The sequence below is a fragment of the Pteronotus mesoamericanus genome, unplaced genomic scaffold (assembly GCF_021234165.1).
Source record: "Pteronotus mesoamericanus isolate MK-2021 breed Mesoamerican mustached bat unplaced genomic scaffold, CSHL_Meso_final scaffold_36, whole genome shotgun sequence".
Classification (NCBI taxonomy): Eukaryota; Metazoa; Chordata; class Mammalia; order Chiroptera; family Mormoopidae; genus Pteronotus; species Pteronotus mesoamericanus.
The window spans coordinates 14703043-14713109 of NW_026555313.1; the positions used below are offsets into that span (position 1 = coordinate 14703043).

A 10067-nucleotide genomic window follows, 5' to 3' on the forward strand; every position below is an offset into this window, starting at 1 on the left:
GGATGTTAAGAGCATGGATAGGAAATGGAGTTGCCAAAGAACTTATATGCATGATCCTTGGACATGAACAAAGGAGTAGGGATTGTCAGGGGTAGTTGGGGGGTTCTGGGTGGAGGGGAACAAAGAGGAAAAAACTGGGACAACTGTAATAGCATAATCAATAAAATTATATAAAATTAAAAAAGTATTTGACATATGCAGAAATAAAAAGCATTTGAAATTAGTTGAGATCATTGTACTTGTAGTCTTTGGCATTAGTTTAGCTAAATGAACCTGGCAATCGTGTTGAATATAAACAAAATGTACTCCTTAGGCTTGGATTTGGGGTAGATTCAATCCATCATTGTCATTGCACATGTCAATTACTGCACAAAAAGTCAAATGTTACATCAAATCCAAAGCCTCAGAGGAAAAAGTTCAGTTCCCAGGAGAACGATGATAGGTTAAGAATGTAAAATTTTATCTAGAATTATATCAGTATTAACTTTGCACTGTAAAACAAAACATTGAGGATTTACAGGAACACCTGGATGGTCCTTCTAATGTACTTATAAATAAAACCATAGCTTTTTGCATTACCTGTTTTATGGCCTTATAACTTTAATGAACCAGATGAAAACTGACTTTTTTCCACATTCCATCCTTTATCTCTAGATAATATAAAATTTACTCATTTTCAAGGTAGAATTTTATGTGTCCATTACTTCTTAAGTCACATTTAAGGAAATTGCCTCTAAAATAATTTATTTTGGATGTGTCTTTCTTCATCTTGTACATGGAAGTCCTGCAGATTTGATACTGACATTCATCATCTAGTCAAACCCTGCACATGTACTTCAAACCAATAAAATTTAAGATCTTCAACATTTTCTGTGTTAATAATATTAGGTGTAGAACTAGTAGATTCAATGAGACCTGTTTTTTTTCCTTGTCATAGTGGATGTCTAGATGCCATTTGGATTGGGTTTTGGGTTTTTTTGTACCAAATTACTTTATTTGAAGGAAGGGTACATATGAAATACATAAGTGGATGATTTGGTACAAGTTACAGAAAAGATAAAGGTAACTCCAACATGCACGTATGGCTTCAGTGATCAGGGAAGTCACTCCCATGGCTGTGGGAAGGCAGCCTAGGGCTTAGCTCTCTTCACTGCTTTCCAAAGTGTCCTTGTCAAAGAGATACTCTGGCATGCTAGGCTCAGGGGTCCCCAACCTGCACAAGTTGGTTATGGGGGGACCTAATTCTTTGATGGATTTCACCTGTTCATCCAAATAGTGAGTCTCAATAAAGTCTCACAGATGAGGGTCATTTTTCAGTGGCCAGTTTGTGCAAGTCCAGTAGTGTCTGATTCACACTTTTTTCAAGTGTAATGCACACTCCATCGCATTCATCCCATTGTCCCAGTCATCATTCTCTGGTTTCTGGATATCCTGAAGGAAGATTCAGCCACCTCCTTGGTTCTGCAGCTTAATCAATTTCTCAGAATGTTCCTTCTCCTCATGAGATTGGTGAGGAAAATATTTGGCTAAGTTTTTCAAAGTCACATCATCCAGGTCAAAGTAGTAAGACATGGACATGTAGAGGTAGGAAGTGTAGAGCTCCAGGTTAACCTGGCAGTTAATGGTGACCTCTAGCCCTGGTGGTAGTTCTGACATACCTGCTAAGTGGATGTGGTCTTCATGGTGGGTGTCTGAGGACAGGCAGCTCCCTAGTGCTGGAGAGGTGACGGGGGCCTTGAGGCAGCCAAAGGCTCCCATCACCACAAAAAGGCACCTCACTAATAGGAGGTGGCAGAAGGGTGGATCTGGGAGGCTGGCTGCCATGGGTGTCGAGCACCGGTTCCTGTCAAGCACTCTTGAAGCAGGAAACCACAGCGACTCTCTACAAAGACTGCATTGGGTTTAGAAGATGGAGAAGGATAGATGGCTCTTGGCCTGAGTCTTTTAATAGTGGAGATGTAGAGGGGAGAACAGACCATGAAGAGACTGCCTGTTGATGACAGAACACAACCACTTGCCCTCCTGCTGGCATTTGTTGGACTTAGGGTACTCAAAGTATTCTGGGAGTGGTTGCTTATGGGTGTGTTGGACCAGTTCTTTAATTTTAATAAATCTGCATGGGTAGAAGCAGTGCCAGAAGCAGCAACCTGAGTCTGAGCCTGGCTACCATGGCTCTGCCCATGCCCATTCTGTTGGTGTGAGGCAAGTCTCAGTGGATGTGAGGTCCATGGAAAACGGCTGGTTCTGGGTGGGCACAGGCAAAGTGAGAAAATGGTAGATTTTAATCCAATCATATCAATAATTATATTAAATGTAAATGGTCTAAACACACCAATTGAATGACAAAATTGTCTAAATAAAACAAAAAGATTGGATAAAAAACAATACCCACGAATATACTGTCTACAAGAAACTCACTTTAAAAATATAAAGACAGACAGGTTAAAAAATTAAATCTAGCTTAATTCCATATTTAGTAGGGTAGACAAAAAGTCCAATGTCAGGCATTATTGCCATCTCTTCTCCCACAATTAGATGGCACAAAACTATCAGAGCCTATGGGTAAAAAAGGAGGTCTGGTCCTTAATCTACATAAAGCTACACTTGTTCCTTATAGTACTACATAATAGTATTTTCAATGGCTCCTTAGTTGCCTCTGAGTATTGCTGCATTGGGCAGGAAGAGCAATATCCTTTACAGTGATCTTCTCTACTGGCCACAGAGTCAGCTACGAAGGACCTCACCTCTGCTTTCAATGATACACACTCAGTGACACAAGAAACACCCATCTGAGTTCCTACCTCTCTAAGGCATTGTGTAGGAGCCATACAAGTCCCCACTAGTTGTAGAATCTAATAGCTTCACATCCTTCCCAGTCTCTCTTTTTCCAGATTGGATCCCTCCCTTCTCTTGGATAATTCATCTCTGTTCTCCTATTAACCTACTTTAAGAAATAAAAACATTTTAGCTCTTCTGTGGTGACCAATAAGTCCTAGCCTTCAATTTGCAAAGCTCTGGCTTCTCTCTTTAAAGAGGCTATGGTGTGGTGGTAAGGAAGTACCTGTGTAATAGATATACATTCGCCTGTAAATAATAAACCTATAGTTGCTCAAACAAATATGGATTTATTTTTCTCACTTAATAGGAAGTTAAGTGCTGATCTTGGTTCTCTAAGTCTATGATGTCAGTGTTGATGTGCCCGTGGTTCTCCTGAACTTTTCCTCATGGTTACAAGATGACATTGAATAGGCAGCCCTCAACTGCCTTCAAGAGACAAAGAAGAGGGTAGAAGAAAAGAGGCAACACAACTCTCATCTATTTTCTTTTTTCAGGAAAACAGAATCTTTCTCAGAACTCCCTCTCTTGACCAGGAGGCCCCAGTTATATCCCATGGGCCAGAACTGGTTCCCAGGGCCATCTCTAGATGCAAGGAAAGATGGAAAAGCAAGCATTCTGCTTTTTTAAAAAATATATATTTTTCATTGATTATGCTATTACAGTTATCCCATTTTTTTCTCCCCTTTATTCCCCTCCACCCTACACCTAACCACCCCCAGCATTCCCCCCTCCCCTGCCTTAGTTCATGTCCATGGGTTGTACACATAAGTTCTTTGACTTCTCCATTTCCTATACTATTCTTAACCTCCCCCTGACTATTTTGTACCTACTATTTATGCTGCTTATTAAATGCTTTCCCCCGTTTCTCCCCCTTCTCCCTCCCCTGTTTTACTGTTCATAGTTTTTGATCTTCTTTTTCTTAGGTAAGTCCCTTTAACATTTCATATAATAAGAGCTTGGTGATGATGAACTCCTTTAACTTGATCTTCTCTGGGAAGCACCTCATCTGCCCTTCCATTCTAAATGATAGCTTTGCTGGATACAATAATCTTGGATGTAGGTCCTTGCCTTTCATGACTTTGAAAGCCCCTTGCCAGCCCCTTCTTGCCTGCAAGGTTTCTTTTGAGAAATCAGCTGATAGTCCTATGGGAACTCCTTTGTAGGCAACTATGTCCTTTTCTCTTGCAGCTTTTAAGATTCTCTCCTTATCTTTAATCTTGGGTAACTTAATTATGATGTCCCTTAGTGTGTGCTTCCTTGGGTCCAACTTCTTTGGGACTCTCTGAGCTTCCTGGATCTCCTGAAAGTCTATTTCCTTGGCCAGATTGGGGAAGTTCCCCTTCATTATTTTTTCAAACAAGTTCTCAATTTCTTGCTCATCTTCTTCTCCTTCTGGCACACCTATGATGCGGTTGTCAGATTGTTTAAAGTTGTCTCAGAAGCTCCTAAGCCTCTCCTCATTTTTTTGAATTCTTGTTTCTTCATTCTGTTCTGGTTGAATGTTTATCTCTTCTTTCTGCTCCCAATCATTGATTTGAGTCCTGGTTTCCTTCCTTTCACTGTTGGTTCCCTCTATATTTTTCTTTATTTCACTTTTTTTGCCTTCACTTTTCCCTCTATTTTGTGACCATACTCAACGAATTCAGTGAGCATCCCAATTACCAGTGTTTTGAGCTCTGCATCTGAAACATTGGCTATCTGTTCATCACTTAGTTCTATTTTTGGAGCTTTGATCTGTTTTTTCATTTGGGCCACATTTCTTGGTTTCAGCGTGCCTCTTATGTTGGAAGGGGTGGAGTCTTTGATATTCACCAGGGAGAAGCAACCCAGGTTTCTTAGCTGAAATGCTGTCTTTGGGGGAGGGGTCGAGAAGGAACAATGCCAGTTGCTCAGCTCTCTGCTGGCTTTCAGTCACTTCCCTCGCTACTCACAAGCAAATTGGGCCCTTCTGGTGCTGATTCCAGAAGGGTGGGTGGGTTTGTGGACATTCAAGGATCCCATGGATCTCTCCAACAGACTCTCCTGTGAGGGGGGGTGTTTCTCCTGCTGCCAACCCCATAGGTTTTTACCTCCAGAGATTTTGAGACTTTCTTTTCCCGCACCGGAACCCTGGGCTGCGTGGTCTGTCTTGCTCCCCAGCTACTCCTCCAATTTATCCACATGCAAATGTCGGACTGCACGGTCTGCCAGTTGCTTCCTTCCCTGACTTGTCCTCCAGCTGCCATGTTGCCACGCATCCTCTCTGCCCTGGCTTCACATCTCAGCCCCTCCTACCAGTCTGCATGAATGTTTCTTCTTTAACTTCTTGGTTGATGGACTTCCATACAGTTCGATTTTCTGGCAGTTCTGGTTATTATTTTTTTAAATATGTTGTTGTCTTTCTTTTGGTTGTGCGAGGAGGCAAAGTATATGTACCTATGCCTCCAGCATTCTGCTTTTCAGCATGTGTAGAGGGAGGCATAAATGCAAGAGAGGTTTGGGAATGGCTTTTTAGCAGCCATTTAACAATATCTTCCATAACCCCTCATTCTTTCCTGATGTGTAGGAAACAAGGCAGAGTTAATTTCTCAAAAACAATATCTTGGCACCTTGTATCATAGCAGGTTGTTATATAAATGTGATGTCCAACATACAGATAAAATCCACTGTACTTCAGTAGAAAAAGAAAAAGTAGAGTGCACTATGCATCAGAAATGGGGGGAAAAAGTGACTAGAGGGCAAGTGTTGGAAGAGTTGGGAGTGAAGTGGGGAAGAATTACAGAGATACTGACACACAGAAGCATACAGAAATTAACAGCCTGAGGGCCCTGCACCCACAAGGCCCATGTCAGGAGCAAAAAGGGAAGAAATGTCAGATGCTGTGCTGTAGCCATGGCATCACATTTGTAAGCACATAGAAGAAAATTCTCTGTGGACTTCCTATACCTAGTTGGACAGGATGAAGAAATTCTAAGGACCAAGTCAAATGACTGTTTGTTACTGTCATTTCTATTTTATCATGTGCATGAACTGGAGTAGGAAAATGTAAGTTACATATTTAAATCTGATATATCAATAAAGTTGTACTTCACAGATATAGTTTTATAATTTTATAATTTGAAGAAAAGATACTTTGACATAAATAAAAACTACCTGGTAGTTGAGTGGTCATTGAGAGTAAAACCACAGAGGCCAGAGAAATGTAGATAAAATATTCCATTCAATTCCATATTCCAATTCCATAAATTATCATTGTTTTTATGTTATTAGTTAAATTCCCTTTCTTAATACAGACCCAAACCATTAAGAATTGTACTTGTGTGTGTAACATGTGAATACATGTAAACCACAGAACTTTCTCTTTTGCCTCCTTTTCTCTTACCAATTAATTTAGCCATTCAACAAATATTTATAGAGCACCTACTCTATCTTCCTACTCTTTCCTATTCCTGCACTGTAGACATTAAGAGAGTCTGTATGATGAGTATTATAAATTTGGGTTGAGAAGATATAAGAGAAAACACATCCATTCTGGATGGATATGTAAAAACTTCTCTCTTTTCCTCCTATCTTGGGTCCTGGAAGCAGAGATCAGTAATAAGTTAGGAGGATCAATTACATGTCTAGCTCTCCCACTGTCATGCTGGGTATGTCACAAGACTTCTCTCTGTTTCATTGCCTTTTTACTTAGACAAAACTTGTATTATTCCTTTCTTTTTCCTTTTCCTTTCATCTCTCTTGTCCAACTACCTAACAGATCTGTTACACAGATAAATGAGATATTGCTGGTCACATTTCTCTGGGAAAGAATAAAACCAAATTATACTTGAAAAACATTTTTTTTCAATAGAGCTTTTATGCCTACCATCAATGGGTCAGCTCAGAAGGAGGGATATGCAATTGTCTTGAGAGTGCTAGAGAACTGTGGTCCACATTTATGTGGCTGCCTTTTCTATTTCTAGATGTTAATCTGAATGCATATTTGTCTCCTTCACTGTCTTCACTGATACCCCAATCTAACTTATGTCCACATATGATATCTTATCATTCTCTATAATTTTCCTTTTTACTATCATCATGTTTATTTATGCAACATGTATTTAGTGACTACCTATAATGTGCCAGAACTTGATGTTCTTGCATTGGAGATATGAAAGTGAATGAGACAAAAGTTTCCGTGTTCTTGAACCTTACATTCTAATAGGAGAGACACACAATAAACAAATAAACATACACACACAATGTCAGGGGTTGATAAGAACGAGAAAGAAAATACAGCAGACCAAGAAAATAGTGAAAAGGAGTTGGGAAGGGAGTGCTGTTTTAGTAGTTAGTCTGAAGAGTTGACATTTGAAAAGGGACATACATAGGTGGAAGAAGAGAGCCATCATAATATCTAGGGGAACAACATTCTAGGCTGAAGGACACTGGCCCCCAAGTAGGAATATGCAGGTCAAACTAAAAAAATAGCAAGAAGAGTGGGAGAAGATAAGTAGAGAGGCAGGCAAAGCCCTGATTGTGTAGAGCCTTATACACCATGGTAAGCATTTTACTGTAAGTATGATGGGAAGCCACTGAAACGATATACAAAAGGAAATGATATAGTGAGACATATTAAAAAAAAACAAAAACAGCTCCCTGCTCTATAGAGAATACAACAAAACAATGGTATCAAAGAGTCCATTTTGGAGTCCATTGGAATGATAGAGGTGATAGAAAATGGTGCCTTGCCTGGTGATGAAGCTGGTAGGAAATGGTAAAACTGTGATATAGGTTGAAAATTAATCCAATAGGATTTTGTGATAACTTGAGTGAGGAATATGAAAGAAAATTGTGAAAAATTTCCAGATTTTTGGCTTGATCAACTGAATGAATAGGGGCTCCACTTAATTAAAAAAAAGAAAAGAAAAAGTGAAGCCCTGACCAGTGTGGATCAGTTGGTAGGGTGTCATTACACAAAGCAAAAGGTCACTGGTTTTGTTTCTTGATCAGGGCACATGCCTGAGGTACAGGTTTGGTCCCCATTTGGGGCACATACAAGAGGCAACTGATAGAGATTTCTCTCTCACATCGATGTTTCTCTCTCCCTCTATTTCTCTCTCCCTTCTCCTCTCTCTAAAAATGAATAAACAAAATATTTTTTTTAAGTGAACACTAGTGGAAAAGGGAATTCAAAGTTCACTTTGGAACATTTTAGTTCGAGATGCTATTAGGTATGTCAGAGGCAACATTGAGTAGGCAGAAAGAAACTTCGAAGTACCAAATTTAGAAAAATATCTAGGGCTGAAAAGATGAATTTAGGAGTTATAAATAAGTTTAGGAGTCATAAATATAAGCGTCAGACCATAAAACTGGAAATCAATTTTAAAAATGTTTAGAAAAAGAGGGTGTGATCAATTTATCAAATGCTCTTGAGAGGATCAGACTGACTGAAAATTGACCATTAGATTTAGACACATGAAGGTCAGTGGTCACCTTACCATAATGAATTCAGTGTTTTATTAGGATAAAAATCCTCAGAATTTTAATTAGGCATTTATTATTGAAGACCTGTTATAAATAGCAATCTTGCCAGCCAGACTGTATATTTCATGAAAGTAAGGATTGTCTCTCTTAGCCACTAATTTATTTCATTGTTTGACCCTGTGCCTAGCACATAATAAATACTCCACAAATATCTGTGGAATATTCTGTTCTATTCAGATTATTTTAAAGAAATTAACTGTCAGAAATTTCCTTGAGGTTGTTTTGGGATTTAGCAGTGATGACAATGAAATAGGAATGGGTCACTCACAAAGTCATTAAAGGACCACTCTTTCAGTCTGATATATATTGACTTTCTCAGTTTAAAATGTGTTTGTGCGCAATCCCTATTAAGATACCAATAACATATTTCACAGAAATAGGACAGACATTTCAGAAATTTATATGGAACCATAAATGACCCCAAATAGCCGTGGCAATTTTGAGAAAGAAAAACAAAGTAGGAGGGATTGCAATACCAGATATCAAACTCTACTACAAAGCCACTATACTCAAAACCATCTGGTACTGGCACAAGAACAGGCCCATGGACCAGTGGAACAGAATAGAAAGCCCAGAAATAAGCCCAGGTCTATATGGGCAACTGATATTTGACAAAGGGGGCAGAAGCATAAAATGGAGCAATAATAGCCTCTTCAACAAATGGTGTTGGGAGAGCTGGACGGCTACATGCAAAAAATTGAAATTGGATCATCAGCTGACACCATACACAAAAATAAACTCAAGATGGATAAAAGACTTAAGTATAAGTCGCAACACCATAAAAGTCCTAGAGGAGAACATTGGCAGGAAACTCTCAGATATCCCACACAGCAATTTTTTCACTGATATGTCTCCTAAAGCAAGGGACACAAAGGAAAGAATAAACAAGTGGCACCTCATCAAAATAAGAAGCTTCTGCATGGCAAAAGAAAACATCAGCAAAATGAAAAGGGAGCCAACCCTATGGGAAAATATATTTGCTAATGATACATCAGATAGAGGTTTGATCTCCAAAATATATAAAGAATTCACTCGACTCCACTCCAAGAAGACAAACGATCCAATCAAAAAATGGGCAAAGGACCTGGGCAGATGCTTTTCCAAGGAGGAGATACAGAGGGCCCAGAGACATTTGAAAGGATGCTCAGCATCACTAGCCATCAGAGAAATCCAGATCAAAACCACCATTAGGTACCACCACACACCGATCAGAATGGCCATCATAAACAGATCAACAAATAACAGGTGCTGGTGAGACTGTGGAGAAAAGGGAACACTAGTACGTTGTTGGTGGGAATGCACACTGGTGCGGCCATTGTGGAAAGTGGTGTGGAATTTGCTCAAAAAGCCAAAAATGGAACTGCCTTTTGATCCAGTGATTCCCCTGCTGGGACTATACCCTAAGAATCCCAAAAAACCAATTCAAAAGAACCTATGCACCCCAATGTTCATAGCAGCACAATTTACAATAGCCAAGTGTTGGAAGCAACCTAAATGCCCATCAGTAGATGACTGGATGAAAAAACTATGGTACGTTTACACAATGGAATACTATGCAGCAGAAAGAAAAAAAGAACTACTAAACTTCGCGACAGCATGGATGGAACTAGAGAGCATTATGCTAAGCAAAATAAGCCGGGGGGCGAAAGACAAACACCAAATGATCTCACCTATAAGTGGAACCTAACCAACAGTACAAAGATGCAAGGAAAATAAGACCAGCA

General features: G+C 39.5%; 1 pseudogene; it reads right to left on the minus strand.

Annotated features, from left to right (window-relative positions):
* Window positions 1-1137: 1137 nt before the first annotated feature.
* LOC129085872 (ferritin heavy chain-like) lies at window positions 1138-1682 on the minus strand (annotated as a pseudogene).
* Between the last annotated feature and the right edge of the window lie 8385 nt (window positions 1683-10067).